This window comes from Cupressus sempervirens, chromosome 2 (assembly GCF_028749045.1).
Source record: "Cupressus sempervirens isolate cs-2001-9-10 chromosome 2, ASM2874904v1, whole genome shotgun sequence".
In the NCBI taxonomy this organism is placed as follows: Eukaryota; Viridiplantae; Streptophyta; class Pinopsida; order Cupressales; family Cupressaceae; genus Cupressus; species Cupressus sempervirens.
In genome coordinates this window covers 46,349,058-46,370,608 of record NC_143119.1, presented here as the reverse complement: position 1 = coordinate 46,370,608, position 21,551 = coordinate 46,349,058, and the positions used below count along the sequence as shown (strand labels likewise).

The 21,551-nt window shown below is 36.6% G+C and overlaps 1 pseudogene; it reads left to right on the top strand.

Moving 5' to 3' along the window:
- LOC149570995 (poly [ADP-ribose] polymerase 2-like) overlaps positions 1 to 21,551 on the top strand; it is a 109,237-nt pseudogene that overhangs the window by 3,332 nt on the left and 84,354 nt on the right.

The following is a 21,551-nucleotide window of genomic DNA, read 5'->3' as shown; positions in this document are numbered from 1 at the left end:
TTTACGTATGATTATTGTTTCAAGGATGTTTGTTTTGATGATGACATCAAATTTCTATTGGTCAGGTAAGAGTTGCGTGTTGGATATTTATATGATCTTTGAAGTGTTTTTGCTATCTGTAATGGAGTAGTAAAGAACCTAGACAAAGACTTGTCATGTTTGCTACTGCAAAATTGAATTATTTTTAATTGAGTATAGACCTCAGAACTCTAAATCAGGAAGGGCAACATTAAAGTTTCAACCATCACATACTTCCATATATAAATGAAGGATTGATGTGCCCCTATTTTAAGCATTGTTATCTATGGAAACACAGTAATGGTTGGATGTTTTTGTGGACGAGTGGCACAAAAATCTCAATTGTGGTTAGACAGACTTAGCTGATGGTTAGTAGTGTTCCTGAATATTCATTGTGTGTTCTTGTAAGTGCTGATCTGTCCAAAATTAGCTTAGAAAATATGAGACTGTAATGCAAGATATATAGAGTGCTAAGATGACATATCTATGTATAGAAGAAGATAGGCTTGATTTTAATCTATTCATAAGCTCTTCAAATAAGTAGCAAATACAAAATGACCTCTGGTACAGATATGCTGAGGACATGATTAATTATTTGAATATATATTGTAAAGCTGCCCATTTCATGGTCTCACTAGGTTTTTTGTTTGTTCCATTTGATTTGTTATTGTATTCTAGGGAGTTCCAATACCTAAGGGTAATGCATTGTGCATGGGTCAGTGGTCTTGCCATCTCATTTTTCTTTTACTTGTAAAAGTAAATTAGCTATATCTCCTGTACACATGCGAAGATTATATATTGATTCTTTCTTAGTATTGATTATATTGCTGCGCAGCATTTGTAATTTCAAAGACTCTCTTGATTGCCATCATAAGACTTTAAAAGACAGTGGTTGGTTGCATCAAGATCTCTCAGGGGATGCTAGATTTCATTCATAGTATAATTGGGTTGAAGTAGGGCTGCCCTCTGTCTCCTACTTTGTTTGGATTCTACATTGATGGGCTAGAGCAGTTCCTTCAAGTGCACTCCCTCCCTTGGGACGATTGTTTCTTATACTAGGTTTTTATTTCTATCTTGGTCTTCATAGATGATGTGGTCCTAATAGCCTCTTTGTAAGGCTCACAAAGAGTCCTTGATGGCCTCGCTTCTTTCTGCGATTTCAAACAATTGATGACGAATTTGAGTAAGACTAAGGTGATGTCTTTAGTTTTCTCAAGACCTCTCACCGCTACTTCTTATTTTAGGGCGAGGAGATTGGGATTGCTTCTTCATACACTTATTTGGGAGTCAAGTTTTCAAATTGGCAGGTCAACCTCATATAAAAAAGGTTTATGGCTCCTTGACACTTGTTTAAAGACAATGCTTCAAACATCAGTTCTAGGACAACATGTCTAACCTAACTCTTATGGACATTTTGATTAGACTGATTGCGCTCTATACTTCAATTGTTTGGGGGTTGTCCTTAATGGAGTAAGATTGGGCTTTAGTGGAGCATGTCCAAACTCTTTTCCTTAGGTGTATTATCAAATATATTGAGTCTACTCTACACAACCTTGTTAAGTTCATCCGCGATGCTTCGCCGACTCCTTCGAGGGACATTAAAAATATTCATACCTAGCCTATTGCTCTTTTGAGGGTATTGCATGTTCTGATTCCACTGATTGGGCTTGTTAGTTCACTCACTCCTCGACTCTTCTTGGCTCTATTGGGATTGCTATCGATTACCTTCCCCCTTTCCACTATTTCCTAGATGCCCTATCTCATCTGTTGCCACCCCAACAAGAGTTGGACATCCATATCAAGATGGACATCTATAAATGACATATTCTTACTTCTTGCACTATCATCTTGAGGGGCCTCACTCAAGGATGATATTCTATGTAGAGCACTTTCTTGAGTTATTGGACACGATCATTGTTTGCTATCGTACCCATCTCATGGCTGGTCTCATGCACATCGTAACATGCTTGGCTCTTTTGGAGTGGCTTCACATAGACTTTGTATCCAAATTGACCATTATTTGGCTAGGGAGGATACAATTTTCCAACTTTGTCATTAAGGGGAGGTTAAGACATAAACTTCATTTTTTTGTGCCCCATGTACTATGAGATCAGAGGGAGTCTCTATTCCTTATTTAGGTTGGGTTAGTCTTTCCCAACCTTTTTCAGATATAAAGACTATACATGCCTTGTAATCTATCTTTAGGGGACATGGAGGCTCTGGGACCTTACTTTAGCAACAACTTTTCCCCTTGAGGTTGCATTTTGATCAACTTGTCACCTCATTCTTCATAATGGTTCCCCCCATATGGGGTAGCAATTAGGTGATGGATATTTGGGTCTCTTAGGGATGTGAGACCTCGTAGACCTTCTAGTTATCAATATCCTTCTAGTGCTTTTAGGGCCCCTAGAAGTTGGCATGGGATTTTCTCTCCTAGGGCTTATTTGTAGGTTTTAGACTTTTTCCTGGTTTGCTTAGAGTAGCTAGATGGGTTGTTTGGTTTAGTGGGTTCTTCTTACTCTAGTTCTTTGCTTTCTGTTCTATCTTTTTTTCGGATACAGTTTGGTGTTCCAGCTATATGCTATGTTACTTCTTTGTTTCAAGTAGTCCCTTGGCCCCTTTTTTTGGACATTAATAAATTTATCTTTTTATTTTTCGTATCTTTGTGCTCAATGCACCTAATATATAGTAGTGTAATTTTCATTATCTAGACTAGAAATTTTCTAAAAGTCAAATAGTTGGCTTTCCATTTATATACATCTTTTTCCCAAATCAATAATGTGGGGGGTGACAAGGTTCGAACTCATGCCTGTGGATGATAAAATTAACGATTAAATATTTAACCATGAAATTTGTAATTAAATATTTATAAAATTTCATATATTATATCATAATCTTAAATATATTAAACCAATAATCTCATTGTGATATTTCTATCAAGATTTAAATGTGAGATTTTTGAGTCAAACTCATTGACCCATATTTCATGAGTAGTGATTCAACATGAATCCATCTCTCATGAGTTTGGCTCAAAAATCACACAGTTAAATCGATAGCAATATCACAATTTGACTTGCTGTGGAAATTATCTCCTACTTATCTAATAATCTCATATTTAATTTAAGTTTTTGAATATTAATTATTTTAAGCATATCTTAAGTTTTTATTATTAAATAAAAAATATTATAATTATAAATTTAATATGGTAGTTTTCAAATATTTAACTATTGAAACAAAAGGAGTCAAGAAATAATGTTTAAATTTAAATATATAATATAACATGTATATATATATATATACTTTTAAGGCCACTCAATTTAAAATTTAAACATTCATTGGAGGATCCATTTCTGAGAGAGGGAGATAGCGAAAAATGACTCTAAGACTTTGGATATTTGATAGCTAGAATGAGGCTTAGTTTCGTAGGTTCTACTTGTAGATTGATATATTTTGATCTTTGAGACTTTTGGATACATGTTTGAGATGTATTGATTTGGATATTTATATTGAGAGACCACGGTTTTGATGTTTGAGACAATTGTTATATAGTTGGAAAACTCACAAAAGGCAAGAACTCGCCAATGCTTGAAAACAATTGGGAAAAACTTGATCAATTTTTGTGAAAAGCTTGGTAAAGAACTTTGGATCTGAAAGAAATTGCATAAATTTGATTAGAAATACATTTTATTTCCAAAATTTAATCATAAGATGCATCCAATGAATTAGTAACTATAAATTAATGAGAAATAAAAGAAATAAGTTGAGTTTAGATATATTAATGCAAAGTGGGTACAAATCGCATTCTCATGAGGAATGTTGACAACAAGAGGCGTGGAAACAAAGTAGTAAATAGTTTCTATATAATTAAAAGTAAATACATCATTATAGTTATATCTTCCTCTTCCCAACTCTAGTAACAAATAATGGAGAGGGTCTAGTCCTAGAAGCTTACTATGGGCGTGACTATTCCTCCTCACTCGGTATCTCTGGTGATGTATGCGGCTTGTTCTCCATCTTGGATTTAGCTCCTCCTAGAATTGGTGATGACTCATCCTCCTCATTGTCCTCAATGTCATCCCATGTGAAACCAAATCCACCGCCCTCCTCCATAACCCACCTCTCCAAATTGGCGATGTCATTCTCTGTAAACAATGGTGGCTACTCTCATTGTAAGGGTCTATATCGTCCAAATCGATGAGACTTGTTGCTGCTCCTTGGGCCTTTCTTATGCACAACCGAAGATTATATTGCACAAATACAAGGTCATTAAGACATTTTGGGTTACTTTTTTTTGTTCTTTGTGTGGATAGCCACACATAAGCTCCAATTGTGTGCACAATGGGATAAGCTACAAGGTTGGCATTAGCTTATGAGGGCAAATATTTTGAGATGGACGGGGGAGGGGTATTTCCACCCCGATGTTGCCACTAGAATTTGGAAAATAAAATATTGAGAAGTTAGAAAACAAAGAGAAAAAAAAAACTATAATTTATCAATTACTTCAGATCTAAGTTGTCTGTTTGGATTGCAGCTTGGATGTGGGTTTGAGATTCAAGTTCTAAATTTGTTCAATTTTGTTTAGGGTTCATTCATATATATATATATAGATATATATACATATATACATATATATATATACATATACATATATATACATATAATATATATATATATGTATATATATGTATATATATATATATATATATATATCTATATATATATGTATATATGTATATATATGTATATAGATATATATGTATATATGTATATATATGTATATGTATATATATATATATGTATATATGTATATATATGTATATGTATATATGTATATGTATATATATGTATATATATGTATGTATATATATGTATATATATATATGTATATGTATGTATATATATATATATGTATGTATATATATATAAATAAATATATATATATATATATGCATTTTTTGTGTATGTATATGTATATGTTTATGATATAGATGTATATACATGTAGTAGCAAATAAGTGCATACACCACTATGCTAATAATAAAGCAACATAGCAAAACACACCACCATATATATTAATGTTCTACTCCAAATACATATGTTTTACCTTTTTGGCCTTTTAAGTGGTCTTTTTTAGGGTTGGATGGTTGGATTGACTAAAATAGACCCCACAAATTTTTTAAAATGTAAAAAAATCCATTTTCGGCCAAATTCAGCCTGGTTCTTGTTGTAGATTTGTATATTCATGATAAAAATGGAAAGAGTTGTGCCAAATTCATTTGATATAATTTGGACAGACTTTAAAAGTATTTGACAAACTTTTGCAAGGATTGGATTAAACTTTGAGGTTGATGTTGATGTTAGTTTTGTACCACTACTTAACATATAGCAATTAAACACTGGATATGGAATATCGAGTCCTCAATTCCTCTCTTGAAAAGATAATACTTATGAAGACATAAGCAAAAACTCCAATGTTCCTCACACTTGTGGATACTAGCAAAGTATATCAATGTGATTTGTTGGTAATCACGTAAGCGGCCTTACGCTATTTCTTTATGGATAACTTGGACTTTTGATGAGATGGTGGTGATGATGATGGTTTGATATGAGTTCCAAATGATGTTGATGGAGATGGTGATGGTAATGGGAGGTGTGTATACCAATGATGTTTTTCTTTACTTCCTTCTTCAAAGCTCCAATCACTAAACTTTTTGCTATTCTACTTCTACTCCTATGAATGGAAAGATTAGCAAATGGATGGGGATTGAATCTGATGAAAGTTAACCAGTGGCTCTACCTCCATAGATGCATTGATTCAAGTGAAAAGGACCAGTTCACCACACAAGGCTTCCTAACAAGTTGCTAGGATGCTAGTGGCCTACTTATAGATCCCTATCAAACATCCACTAATACTACCATGCAAATGTTCATCTACTCTTAATCTTACTTGGCAATTTCTTGAAATGAAACTTTAACAACTTTGAAATGAAATCTAGTTCTAACTATTGAAAGTAGAAACCATGCAACAACACCAAAACTTCTTAATCATGATGCAAGTCACACCAATGATAAAGAAAAGAAATTTTGGCATTATCTTAGAAACAATTTTCTCTGACCCTTTACAAATGAGAGAAAATGGCCTTATGTAGAGGCCAAAATTTACAATTGACGGTAGAGATAAAGAGGCAAAATCAATAATCCAGATTGGATCCTAGAGACTCTAATTAGGGTTGCCACCCCATCAGCCAATGAGAAGATGCCACCTCATCAAGGGACCAATGAAAGAAGGGAAAATGGCAACCAATGAGAAGGCACCAAAATGGTTGCCAATCAGAATAAGACACTTGTCCTATCCAAGAAGAAAGAGAAATTGCCACTTGGGCTTATATCAAATGGTCTTCTAATATAAATCTACCCTTTTCTTTCATCTTTTTAGCCAAGGAAATGAACTTGGCTAGCCTTTTGTTGACTTCCTTCATGGGAGGACAAGGTGTATGTTTCATCTTGAGCTTAGCTGAATTCATCATGCTGCTTGTTGCTTGTAGTGTCTTCTCATGGTCCTCCTCATACTCTCTTGCATATTTGATAAAGGCATTGAGGGAGGCAAGGGTGCCCAAATATTTCTTTTTGATGGCAACCTTCCTCAACTCATCCAACCTTGATCCCAACTCTGTCTCATTGATGCTATCCTCTTTGATATCTTCAAAATCAAGTGCCACCCCAACATCGCTCATCATGGTTGAAATGGAAGTGTCCACGCCTGGGCTATGTTGTGCAATCGCATTCTATATTTCCTCAAATATTCTCAATCTGGTAGTCAAGGCAACAAACCAAGACTCTACTATACTCAAAACTCCTTCATTAACCAACTTGGCTCTTTCCAAATATTTCTCTAGTAGCTCAATGAATGCCTGTAACTTGGGAATAGCTAAATACTTGACTAGAAGGAAATCCTTCCACTCCTCTTCAAACAATCTAAATTTATCTCTTGTAGCCACTAATGACTTGAATGTTGAGATAAAAGAAGGTAATAAATTTTGCCTGTCTTGGATTGTATCATGGATCCAATCCTTGAGTTCATGTAGCTGGGCCGGTATCTCTTCTATGTTGCTCCCGTTGTCTTAAGGAAGGGCTTCCTGGTGCAACTGTTGGATAGGCTGGCAATCTCTCCAATATTTGTTCTCAGCTTCCAACTTTATGATCCTTTCATTTGCCTTTCTCAGCCTTTCTCTGATTGAAACTATGCCCTCCTGGATCTCCTCACATTCCATGTCATCCGTGTTTCTTCTCAAGTTATGCTCTACTATTCCATATTCCTGAGTTGCAATCTCATCCAATGCCTTGCTAATCATTGGTATAGCAATTTGAACCTTTTGGTGACCATCACTGTTGCTCCTAATCACCTTTGCCATTGTTTTTGCCATTTTTTTTTAGTTCTCGCTATCACCCTTTTCCATTAATCCTTGGATGTCCTCAATGGTTCAGGCATTTACTACCTCGCCTATTGGCATAAGTATTTGCCTTAACCACAGTGGTGCAGTGCATCTCCCTAAATTTGGATTTGGTTCAACTAGAAAAGCATCACCAACGACCTTGGGCGCCTAACTTATTTCCTCAATATCAATTGGCCCATCTTCTTCTCCACTAGTAACTGCCATGTCGTCCCCACATTTTTTCTCTAAGAGAGGAGAGTACTCGATGCTGTCACTATAACCACTTGATTCTGAATCAGAGCTCACCTCTACCATGACCCCTTTTTCACTTGTGTTATCTTCTCGTCCTCTAGCCTCAATTATGCTTTCCCTTGACGGTGCTGCATTTTGTCTCTTTGCTGGAGGTTCCTGTTGTTCCTTACTTTTCTTAACCTCCAAGGCTCTCTTCTTGCTTCTAACTATTTTTTGCTGCCGGCTACTTCACCCTTCTGTCTGAATCACTCTACTGGACCTTCCTTTGGCTTTATCTTCTCATAAGTAAGGTGTATTCTCTAACTTTGTAATTTTCTTAACTTTCCATTGTACCATGACTCGGTGTGCAGATCAACTATCCTTGTAACTACCTCCAAGGAAGGATCTTGATGATTGTTCCAATCCATTGGATTTAACTTCATTCCCTCCACTCTATCATATTCTTCTCTTAGCACATTTCCATCATCCTCCTGTTGATCGGGAATATCAAGGCCTCTCCATCTAATATCTTTCATCATGTTCACTGACAATCTTGAGAAAGCTAGCTTTCTCACATGAAAGTCATCCTCGGCATTAGCTCAACAATCTTTTATATTAGGAACATGTTTAAACGCATTTTCATGAGATACCTTGATAAGACCGTTAGGATCAAATTCTTGCCTTGCTTTGTACTATCCTAGATGGTACCATTCCAATTCTTTCTTCGTAGCTACAAAGGTGACAAGATTGGGGCAACTATCATTGCCAATTCCGAATGAGAAGGTAATCCCTGTCTCACCCTTAAGTTTCATTATTCTGTCATAATGCTCAAGTTGTCTAGCCAATTCCATCAAAACTACTTTGTCAGGTGGGTACCTTGGAAGTCTCTTGGAACAAATTTTGCTTCCTACTGCTGTAATGTATGTGAATTGCGAAAACTGGATGAACCAACTCCCATATTTCTTAATCTTTGCTTTTTCTTCTGATGAGAGCCTTTTAGCAGGTATCCTTTGTAATATCCTTACTATCTTCATGGCAAAGGCATCACAAAACATTTTATAGTCTTTGTTGTTTTGCAAATGAAGCTGTGGATAGCATTCATGCACCACACATTGCCTCAGCCCATCACCAATTACTCCTAAGGCCTTAATCCCAAGATTTTCATATAATCTCGCAATCAGATATAACAGATAGGACCCCCATATAGAATTGCTTTTGATTTTGCACGGTCCTAAGTTGCAATTCTAGATTCTTTCTTATGATCCTAGCCCAATCAAATCTTCTTTTTCTTTTTTTAATTTCATCAATAAAGAAGTACATCCAATTTTTGAATTGCATACCTTGAGCTAGGCCAATGATCCGGTTGAGAAGCACAACGAGATCACCATATTCTGATATGAAATCTGACACGGTGAGCCTTGATGATCTGGTAACTCCTTTCTTGCCCTCGTGTAGCCAATCTTGCTTTAGATGAATGAAATAAGCCTCTTGGTTATCCTAAAATGACTTGGCTGCCTGATCCATCATTACTACTATCATACTTTTGTACTGAGGGATGTTAAATGCTTCTTCGATCACTTGTCTGCCGATGTTGGCCAACACTCTCTTCCCTTCATAAAAAATGATGGATTTACTAACCAAATCAAACTTCGATGCACATTCCATGACCAATTTTGGACAAGGCAAGGTAGGAGGGAAGGCTGCCACGTGTACAATTCCACTTTTGTAAATCTTTTTTGCCATGGGGGATTGTCCTTCCTTTAGTTTGTCCTTTAGCTGTATCATGTTTATTGTGCTGATATTGGTATCACTTATTCGCCTCACTTTCGAGAAGAAGGTGGTCTTAGGCATCATGTCTTCCTTGTCTCTTTTGGTATTCGTTCCCTAAGGGTTTTTGCTTGCACTAACATCTACCATCCTAAACACTTATTTCTGCCCCTTCATTCTATGTGATATGGACTATCTATCAATGGATTCTAACTTATTTCTACCTCTTCGTTACCTTAGGATGGACTACACTTATATCTCCCAACTTCATTCCTAGGGTGGTCTAGCTTATTTTTGCTTTGCCAAATGTCCTATCATGGAATCTACACTTATCTCTCCAAACTACAACATATAGATGGGATGATGAAGTGGTGGATGATGAATGCAAGAAGAATATAAGGGAAACGAAACCAAGCAAGAACAAGGAGTAAAATCCAGTTTAGACCAATCTTTAGCTCTAAAATGAATTAAATTTTACCTTTATCAATAGCTGGGCCTTCTTTGAAGTTCAGATCAAACTTTAGGAAATCAAACCTCCTTGCAAAAAATTAGAATTTTGATCTTATTGAAACTGCCCACACTTTGCAAAAAATCAGACTTTTGATCATGTGTTTCCTCCTCCAAGTAAAATCACTCAAATCTGGTGCAAAAAAAATCGCAGCCCTTTGCAAGAAAATCAGTCCTTGAAAAATTGCCACACACATGAAGAAGTTTTAGATCTACCACAAGTTGCCTAGGGCAGAAATGGCAGCCCTTTATGTAAGTAGGAAATTGATGCCAAACAATGACAAATCTACTCCAAGGAAAAAAAAAATTGCCAACTCTAAAATTGTCCTCCAAGAGAAAAATTGCCTAGTGAGAGAGCTGCTCTTCCAAGGGAAAATTGCCAAACACATGAAAGCTGAGATGGAATGAGAAATGAAAGAGGGGGAGCCCTCTTATACCACACTTCCTTTACTCCCTCAACCTGGCCGACTAGCCCTGGAGGAGACAAAAAATTAAATTAGATCATTATTGGTGGTCCAAATTTAAATGCCAAGCCAAAATTAATTTTGCCTATAGTGAAATTTGCACATTTAATTGCCGGTTAGAACCAAAAATTGCAAAATAAAATTAAGAAAGCCTTGGAGATGTTAAAACTTTTCATTTAATAATGTTTTAGGTAATTAAAATATCATTTAAAATCAGATTTGGCAAGCTAACATCGATTTTTCAATTTTGATTTATCAATCATTTTTAATGTTTTTAAAATCTTCAAGGCAATTTTTTCTAATTTAATGCAAAATTTTGCAATTTAATCCTTTTTTTTTTTTTGGTTGATCAATAAACGGCCAAGGCCATGATAAATTTTATTAATAGCAAAAATTAACAACAGCTTTCTTCGTTCAAATAGGCACTGGTAGGAAAGAACGGAGAAGAAAACCTCCAGTCTAGCCCGGGACCGAAGTCCTATATTATTACATCTCATGAAAGGGGCATACCCCAGTGACCTACATACTATTTTATTATAATTACATTAAGATCAATGTATGGATACACCTTTGACAATTTATTTCATCCATTCTCCATAAAGTTGCTGCTACATAAAAGAGGACCGAATTTGTTACATCCAATTTCCATAGCGATACTTCTATCTTCAAGTGGATCAACCTTGACCGCACCCTGCAACATTACATCTCTACCAAAATAATCTATCCAGCTAGCTAAACACCATAGGAAGTTAGAATTAAAAAAAAGGTTCTAAATATATTCCTAACAAATAATTGTTGAATCGGATCTCAAATTGACACAGCCAGTAATTACAGCGGGACCATAATTCTATCATATTTTGGAATCCTATTTGAGAAACAACAAACTATTCTAGCCATATTCCACCTATCAAAGACAAAATACAGCCCAAAATTTTGGCTAAATAAAACCTATGTTAGAAAATAAGTAACATAGAATTTTGATGTCATACCTGTAGATGATTCCAATATAACCATAATCTCCTATACCACCTAAATTAAGCACATAATTATTCTTCCAACATAACCTTCCTCTATGTCTTTAAACCATTACCATAGATAAGAACTTACATAATCAAACCCAGACAGGATAGAGATATGTTAAAACAAACGAACTAGATGGAAATGATCCAGCTAACCCTTCAAACCGCTCCTTACTACACCTTCCATTTAAAATTACAGAGATTCTAACCAAAGAAACCACCTCACGAAACTACCAGTCATCCAAGATAGTAAAAATGATGTTAGAATCCCACTCAGAATTCAGGGATCCTACAACTTGGAAATGACTCTGGAAGCTACAATAAAAGGCCAGCCTAAAATCATAAAGTAATGAACCGGTCATCAAGCAAATGTCCATCTTTGTAATGCTTTGAAAGGATTCCTCCTAAACATTCTGAAAAGAGTATTGTCAAAGCTTACAAATCCTTTACCAGACAAATGAGATCCATTATTTAATAGATCTTGGGTCAAATATCTGATTTAATACTTTTGAATAAATTTCAAGTCGAACATGAACATTAAATAGACTTATGATGGTCGACACAAATGAGAAAAAATATAAACATAACCATAGCCGAGACAGCAACAATTATCCATTTGCTAAAGAAATATCAGATAATGACAGACATCTATATTGCGTTTGTGAGGATACATACCAATCTATAGTTTGGATCCTAGAATAGAACTACAGAAGCAAAATACAAGACTTGAAACAAACATACCCCATTCAATGCTATAAGGATTTAACTTTGTATTCAAATCCGAATACCATACTTCAACGTATCTTCCTCTAGCTACAAACCTTCTAACTCTTGAATAAGCATAAATCCTACTTCATCATACCAGACATTAAAAATTCTAGGCTCCAAAATTAATACGGCAAGTCCCAAAACAATCTTTGACCAAACAAAAGGAAGTTTCAGGGAATCATCCATAAAAGCATTTGCATATACGACAAAACTCACCATTCCATATATATATAAACACCAAGTTCTGTTACCTTTAACTACATTTAAGCATTCTCTTAATACATCTGATGCTACTAGCAAGAAAACCCCTAGCGGGTCGAAACAGTCAATACTTAATTTATCCTTAATGTATCTATATGAGATTAGAGTTTCAGAATACTTGATACCTTTCCTATCTAATATAGCAAAATTGGGCTCGAAACACAAACCCAAGAGCTTACACACTGTATTCTTATGAAAAAAAGTTCAAACCCTAATTCAACATTCAGTTCTCTTCATCCCTGTTCCTTTCCTGTTTCCTCCACGAAACCATGATCACCTCTGGAACATCATCAGATTCGTCCACAGCCATATAGGGAGGCAGTTCGAATGAGACCTTGTTTCTACTCATCTTTTTCGTGTTAACGGTACAGAATTCTAGCTCACTGAGGTCATCAAATTTCACTCCCGAACATTGAATAGTTTAAGGTAATCTAAGACTCACTTGTTAGTTTCCTCTACACCTATCCTTCTCCATCGTAGAAGAAAATTAACACTAGCCTCCATTCATGGCCATTCCCTATAGAAGGCCAGGCTTTCCCTAACTATGAGGGATTGCTGACGAGGGGCTGTCTCCAACTCTGTAGAGCCCAGAGGTAACCCCATATACCTTTCAGGTAATGGTATTCTAAATTTATCATCAATGCTATACTTTCTCAACTCCTTTCCTCCATACCGGGTTAAAGAGATCAAAACAGAGTCTCACTATATCTTCTTTTCAGATTTTATCCCTTATCATTACCCCTATCAAGGAGCCAATTATGGAATTGTTGGTTCTCCAGGTCACACTATAGTCAAAAACATCTTCTCCTATAGCTTTGATCACCACAAAGCGAGTCATATCATCTAACGCCCTTAGGAGATGATTCCATCTCTTGGGTTTGACCTTCCCCAAAAAGGCCATTATCTTGTTTTCAGTTGAGTGAAAAACATGGATATTTGTCTCCATCCAAGTTGAGAATAGGGTGTTTAGGGATATCAATTTAAGAGCTTCTATTGAAATGACTTCACCAACAACTAACCTAGTATAAATCCTACTTTGTCTCTGCATCTAATGTCCTCATTATCTGTCCTCTAACAAAGTAGTCGATAAATATTGTCATCATAATGGATTAACATATCACTTCTTAATAAACTTTACATGTAGAATCCCTTACCTCATCGTACTCAATTAGCATGAGATCCTTTATGTTATGGAAATCGTTACCAGTAGTGGGATCCTTCAAGTGCCTTTTAATGAACAACTTTGTACAAAAGCTGCAGTAAGAAAAGATCCATTAGGATAAGACTGCAAAGAAATACGCATGAGATACCTAATTAATTCAATACCTTATGCACACGAGATACCAAATTAATTAGACTCCTTATATATCTATTTTATTATAACCATTTCTAATTGTAATTAAACCTGGATGGTCTCTAGCTACTAGGATGGCTAAGTATTGGGGGAGAAGTTCTAATCTATATATTACAAATTATATGTTAAAATTGAGACCCCATCCGCACCCTTATTAGCTAACCCGTTAGCTTTAAAATTCTCTTCTCTAAAAATGTGAGTAATATGGATTTCCTCGAATTTATCTAATAACATGAGGACTTCTTGGAGCTTTGAATTTAGCATGCAATTTGGAGTCATTTTCTTTATAACCGCATTAAGAACAATTTGAGAATCGTCTTCAATTCTGATCTTGGACAAGCCTATTTTCTCACAAAGTTGTAATCCTTGCTCTAGAGCCTCTAATTTAGCCATATTGTTAGAAGACGAAGGCAATGGAAAAGCCAACTTTGCTAACCATTTTCCATTCTTATCGTTGATAATGCAACCAATTCTGGCTATCCCTGGATTGCCCTAGGCTGCACCATCAAAATTCAATTTATGCCACCCTAGAGGGGGGGTGAACCCACTTGCAGTTCGCTCTTGCCTCCTTATTGTGAGAAGAGTGAACCAGTGGAGGGTTGATAATGGTGGGCCAATTTTTCTTCATGAACCCATCCCACATTGAGAATGAGCCTTCTTCTTTAGATGATTTCCTAAGATCAGCATTAAGTACTTCCACTATAGAAGCTTCTAATTTTAATATAAACCTTTTGGTGTTCAATGCTTTTTCTTGAAATATGCGGTGATTTCTCTCCTTCCATAATTCCCAAACCATAATCAAGGGGAAAATATTCTAGAGCTTGTTATAAACCCCACCTATCAAATTCGTAGGTCATGAGCCGAGCAACCCTTTAACAAAGTTTTGCAAAGGGGTAGCCCAGCTAAGATGAGCCCTAAGCCATTCCCAACAATTGAGCGCATAAGGACAATTGAGGAATAGGTGATCTACATTTTCATCACTTTGCTTACATAAAACACAGCAATGAGGGCCTATAATACCGAATCTTAATAACCTATCCGCAGTCCAGACCCTCTTTTGTAGGACAAGCCATAAAAAGAAGCCAGCCTTAGGAAGACATGCTGCATCCCAACATAGATTAAGTGAAATTTCAATCTTAGGCCATTTTTTAGATTGAATGATAGCCTTATATCCTTGTTTCACACTATATGAGTCATCCTTAGATCCAACCCAAATAAGATTGTCCGACTTTGCGGCTTGTTTGATATTTCTGCTGGAAATGATCTTCTCATAAGCCTTTATTAGGTTTGGGTCAAATTCTAAATTGTCCAAGGAGCGCCACTTCCATTTCAGGACCCTGTCCGAAACTTCTTTAATTGTATAGTCCTTAACTTTACCACCCCACAGAGAGGTCAACCTTTGCTTAAGAATATCATTAGTGGGGGAGGATTCAATCGGAGGAAGTCTGTCCCATGAATCTTCCCAAAAGAATGCCTTGTCACCTGACCCTACATCCCAAGTTAGAAATTTACTTATAAGACTCTGACATTTAGTCATAAAGTTCCAACATTCCAATCCTTTAGGGAGTCTATCCATTCTAAACAAGGATTCTGGGTCTAACGGGTTGAGATATTTGTTAAATAAGATTTTAGCTCATTTTTTATCAGATTCCTTATATAATCTCCAAATTAATTTTTCTCCCAATACCTCATTTTTCCATTGGGGCTTTTTAATACCTAAGCCCCCATACTCTTTCGACTTGCATATATTATCCCATTTTATAAGGGCCAGTTTCTTATCTTCTTCTTTATCTTTCCATAAAAAGTTCCTAAGTTTGGACTCGAATGACAAAGACATCCAATTAGAAAGAGGTAAACAAGCCATAGGGAAGATTGGGATGGCTAAGAGGATTGACCTGATCTTTGTAATTTTACCAGCCTTCGATAGCCATTTGTTTTTCCAACTTCCAATTCATTTATCTACCTTTTCAATTGTGTCCTTCCAAACTTTGCAATGTTTCGAGCCTTTCTCTAGAGAGATTCCTAGTTATTTGCAAGGAAACAAACCCTTTGTAAATCCCATGATCCTACAAATCAAATTCTCCTTGTCTAGACTGGTATTCAAAAAGAAAATCTCAAATTTCTCTTTGTTCAATTTTTGTCCTGATGCATCCATATAGGTTTGCAAAATATTTTTATAGCCCAAAGCCTCTTGAACTGAGCTTTTACCTGGTAGGATGGTGTCATCCACGTACTGTTGATGAGTAATGTTAGGAACATTTCTAGTTATAGTGATACCTGAAATCCTTCATTTTAAATATGCATCCGAAATAGCCCTTCCAAAAACTTCAGCCATAATGATAAATAGTGAAGGAGAGAGAGGGTCTCCTTGTCTAATACCCCTAGATATCTCGAAAAAGCCTTTCGGGGTCCCATTGATGAGAACATATATTTTAGGCGTAGAGATAAACTTAAAGATTAGGTTAATCCATTGATGAGAGAAGCCGAATGCTTCTAACACTTTACAGAGGAAGCGCTAGTCAACCATATTGTAAGCCTTCTGTATATCTAGTTTCATTAGCATACATGGATCCTTATCTCTGGTTGCTGAATGAGTAGTTTCCTGAATAATAAGAATGCCATCCAAAATAGATCTCCCTGGGCCAAAACTTGTTTGTTCTTCCGAGATTAGTTTTGGTAAGTATTCCTTGAGTCTGGTAGCCATAATTTTTGAGAAGATTTTGTAAATTGTATTACATAGAGCTATAGGGCAAAAGTCAACGAGATGTTTCGGCCCATCCTTTTTAGGAATCAATGTAATAAAAGAAAAATTAATTTCTACCAACAAAGATCCACCATTTCGTGATGCTTCAATGGCTTTCCATAGGTCTGTTCCTAAAATATCCCAACATTTTTTTAAAAAATCCCTGAAAACCAATCAGGCCCTGGTGATTTGTCAGGGTTCATATTAAAGACTGCAAGTTGAAATTCTTCAAGGGTGATTGTGTCATGTCCCCTTTTCAAATAATAAAAAAATAATAATCTTTGCTAAGACAGAAAGTGAAGTTTCAGAAAAAGGGGGTTAATCTTTGGAAACCGTTGGACTAATAAATGAAATTATTATTAAAATATATTTCATTAACCTCTCTTAGACGTGAGTTACGGTTATGCCCTCTTTTAAGTGGTTTGGAGGCATTTTGGGCTAATTCTAGAACTTGATTTTGCTCATTTCTTTGTTATTGTTTAGAGGCTGCCAAACCTGTGGAGAAGGAGACCCAAGAACGGGAGTTTACAGGTTTCCAGGGAGACCCAAGAACAGGAGTTTGCAGGTTTCTAGGAAGGCTAAGGATGGGAGTTTGAAGCCATTCCATGTGCATGCTCATACAGAGTTTTCCTTTGTGCTGAACAGTGCAGATTTGTGGGTTTTCGGGTGTGTTTTTTGTATGAGTTTGGTGTTTTCAGTTGAGTATTTCATATCAGTTTGGGTTGCTGCTGTATTTAAGACTTTAAGATGTTAAAATAGAGCTAAATATATGTATTGGGATGTGATTAAACTTCTGAGATAGATTATTAGTGTTTTTGTAGTGTTTCCGGGCATTTTGGTGTTAATTTCGGGAGCCCGATGAGCATAGTTTTTGTCCTACATTTGTGAATTGTTGTGTAAAGGCTATATGGATCTGGAAATTTCATTTTTTTAGGCTGTTATGCTGCTCAAATTTATGTAAAAATTTCCACTTTCAGATTTATTAATAATTTGTGAAGTTGTGAAGCTTTTGGCACTATTTCTGGCATACCCGATTTGGGGTTTCTTGAGAAATTTGGTGGATCTTTGTGATATTAGTTGTTTGATCTTAAAGATCTGATTAGAGGCATGAAATATCATGTAAAATCAGAAAAGGGACATTTCAGTGGTATTAGAGCCATGATCTTGCCAGCCTGAGGGTTTGTAGAAGTTTGCATGTCAGTTTTGACAACTACCCAGATCTTGCATTTCAATTTTGAGAACTACCCAAATCTTGCATGTCATAATTTATGGTTGCATGCTACTTCTAATCATTTGCATGTTAGTTCTTGGTGAATTTGGTGGTTCTAGAAGTTTGCATGTCAGTTTTGACAACTACCCAGATCTTGCATGTCAGTTTTGACAACTACCCAGATCTTGCATGTCATAATTTATGATTGCATGTTGCTTCTAATCAGCTGCATGTCAAAATTTATGGTTGCATGCTACTTCTAATCATTTGCATGTTAGTTCTTGGTGATTTTGGTGGTTGCATGTTGCTTCTAATCAGTTGCATGTCAAAATCTATGGTTGCATGCTACTTCTAATCATTTGCATGTTAGTTCTTGGTGTTTGAAGAAGTTATATCCTATTGGGGTTACATTCTACTTTATCCAAAATGGACAGGTATAGTACAGAGTCTCAGAGGACACGATCTTGGACAATTGATATCCAGAGTCAAAATAGTAGAAAGGATGGTTATTTAGACATTCGAGATAAACTTATGAAAATAAGCCATGATATGTCTGAACAGTTGGTTAAGCACCACTGTATAATGAATGACATGTTGTCCGACCCAGCTAAGGGGGATAAGTTGACTGGATTTCTATTTGGCAAATTTTCTCATAGGACAGATGACACAATTCCCAAGAACTTGCATGAGGAGTTTGAGAAACTAACTGATAGCCAGGTAGAGGTCTCAGATTCTACTCTGCCACAGGAGGTGGTGGGAAAGGATATTACATAGATTGATAGTAACGGTCAACTTGATAGTCAAATTGAGACAATTGTTTACAGGTCGTCAAAGGGTGATGCCACAGGTATTCAGGATGGTATAGTTACAATAGGCAGTGACTACAGTGTAGTGGGTTCAGATGATGATTATGAGGATGTTGTTGTGCAGGATGGTGAGATACCTGGTAGAGATGAGCATACATTGAGCATTCATGACTTTGTTGAGAAAGAGTACCAGGCACAGTTAGATGCTTCATCACATGAGGTTGAGGCTGGTAGTACTTCACATGATTTGTCCAGCCAGCTGAAGGTGAACAAAGATAGTATTGTGACTTCATTATCTCATCATGACAGGTATGTGGAGTTAGTTGGTATTGGTCATATTACTCAGGTGAGGAGTTTTCTTGAGTTACCAGTTGATTCTAGTTTACGGATATGGACACGAGATTGTTATATTGGCATTTAGGATTTAGTTGACTGGAGATATTTAACACTTTTTGGTAGCAGTATTTGTTTGGGTGCTATCATGGATTTGATTAGCAGATTACACAGTGTTGTCTTTTCTTGTGCCAATATCTTGTCTGATGTTGGTATTAGTTTTTATACACCGATGTTGGGCTTTGTTCATATATCCAGTCGACCATACTTGCTGGAATGTGTTGATGATATTTCATATTTGGCAGTGTGTATAAATGAGTCCCAGGATCATATTGGCATTGATGATATCCAGGAGGATGCAATGGGCAGTTTTGAAGACTTAGTTTCCTTGGGTATAGAGGAGTTGGACAGCAATGCTAATGTTTTTGATACTCTGTATGTTGATATGAGTTTTAGATTTGATTCACAGGATATGGATGGTAATACTCTAGAGACTAGTAACTTTGAGGATACTCCTTTAGACAGTGCATCAGAGGAGGTTTGTAGGAGACAATCAAGCCAGTGCCATCATGTGTCTAATCAGTTGAGAGTTAGTGACCGAGAAATTACTATCACTTGCCAGCATTTCAATGCTGCTCGTCAGTTATTAGTAGTTTATGGATGGGGTTCTCCTACTAGTGATGAGTAGGGAGGCAGTTATCTTTCCTTGATAGAGTTCCACTCTTTATGGGAGGCTATCCAGATTCTGAGACAGGATTATATGCAGTTGGTAGCCGACAAAGATTATCTTATGAAGTGGGGCAGTACAACATATGATGCATTGTTGGCTAAGTATGATGAGGTGAGTGAGCTTATTGAGCAGCTTAAGGTGACTTATGAGATTCTTGAGAGTACACAGTTGGCTTTCAAGGAGTCACAGTTTCATTTGGCTAAGGTGACCATGGAGTTAGAGTGACTACAGTCTTTACCTGATTCTATACAGTCACAATATGTGGTGTTTGGTGATCCGAGGATGTCCATGGCCGAGATTGTCAGAGATAGTGGAGATGGGGATGCATCCATTCTTGATACTAACATTGGCATATCAGGTTCATTCCCACTAGAGTCAGGTTCAGTTGAGTTGGGTGTTGTAGCAGATTGTTGTATGCCTGACATGGTGGTGGCCTCTAGTATTGATGGCACAGAGACTAGAGATGTATCAAAGATCATGTGTGATGTTGGTGAGTGGGCAGTTGGCACGGTTCCTGCTAGTAATACTACTCCCTTGGTTATATCTTCAGAGGTAGTAGTCAGTTCCAACATGGTTAATGATCAATTGCAGTTAGTTTCATCTGGATTACAGTCTAAGCCACTGATTGAGATTGGCGCATTCTATTGGCATTACACTGTGAGGTACGCTCATCAATTTACCTTTTATGACCATGTTGATGAGATAATGATACAGAGATGTACTTTGGTTCCTAGTGCTTATCATCAGTTATGGGACAATTTGATGCCTCAAGATGAGATTTGTGATGGGCATGACATGGTGATAGGTTCTGCAGTTGATAGCTTGATAATATGTGACTTAGAGTAGGAGTTTGGGAGTGATGCTTTAGTGCGTGTTGTTATTGATTCTACTCCTTTGGCTATGACATCTCCTGACTTAGCTAGTGATCAATCATAGTGGGTTGTATCACTTGTTCATGGTGAGCTGTTGACTGAGGTTGGTTTTTTTAATCAACATTATATTGCAGGGTATGTACATCAGTTAGCATTTGATCCTTTTTTTGAGGAGTTGATGGCAGGCAAATTTGGTTTGGATTCCATTTCTTACTCTTTATCTTGTAATGTCTTTTCACCATCAGCAGTGCATGGGAGTTATGGTTATGAGATAGTGGCCAATGATTTGCAGAGTTGTGTTGACTGCAGGAGTTGTACAGTGTGTGGATTCTCCATACTTGGTACAGTTTCATTTGAGAGCATTCACCATTGTTGCAGAGTTGGATTGTACATTCCGTATAGGCCAGTGGGATGCGTTGATGGTATTTACTGTGTTGGTAGTTTGATTTGTCCACTTTACTTGGGTTCTGATGTTCTAAGAGTTTGTGTCTCATGGGTTTTTGACTATGGTAGTGGTGACTTTGGAGTTTGGTTGAGCTATAATTGTCAGTTTGATTATGGATTCCTCTTGGTCATATTGCAGAGGATATTGCAGGAGCCTGTGTTAATTGGTAGTAGTATAGTTCATGACTACATTTGGGATCCATGTGGATTGATTGGTTTATTGTTTAGCCATTGCTTGAGGACAAGAAATTTTTGGGAGGGGAGGACTTGTCATGTCCCCTTTTCAAACAATAAAAAAATAATAATCTTTGCTAAGATAGGTAGGCCCAAGAAAGTGAAGTTTCAGAAAAAGGGGGTTAATCTTTGGAAATCGTTGGACTAATAAATGAAATTATTATTAAAATGTGTTTCATTAAACTCTCTTGGATGTGAGTTACGGTTATGCCCTCTTTTAAGGGGTTTGGAGGCATTTTGGGCTAATTCCAGAACTTGATTTTGCTCATTTCTTTGTTATTCTTCAGAGGCTGCCAAACCTGTGGAGAAGGAGACCCAAGAACGGGAGTTTACAGGTTTCCAAGGAGACCCAAGAAT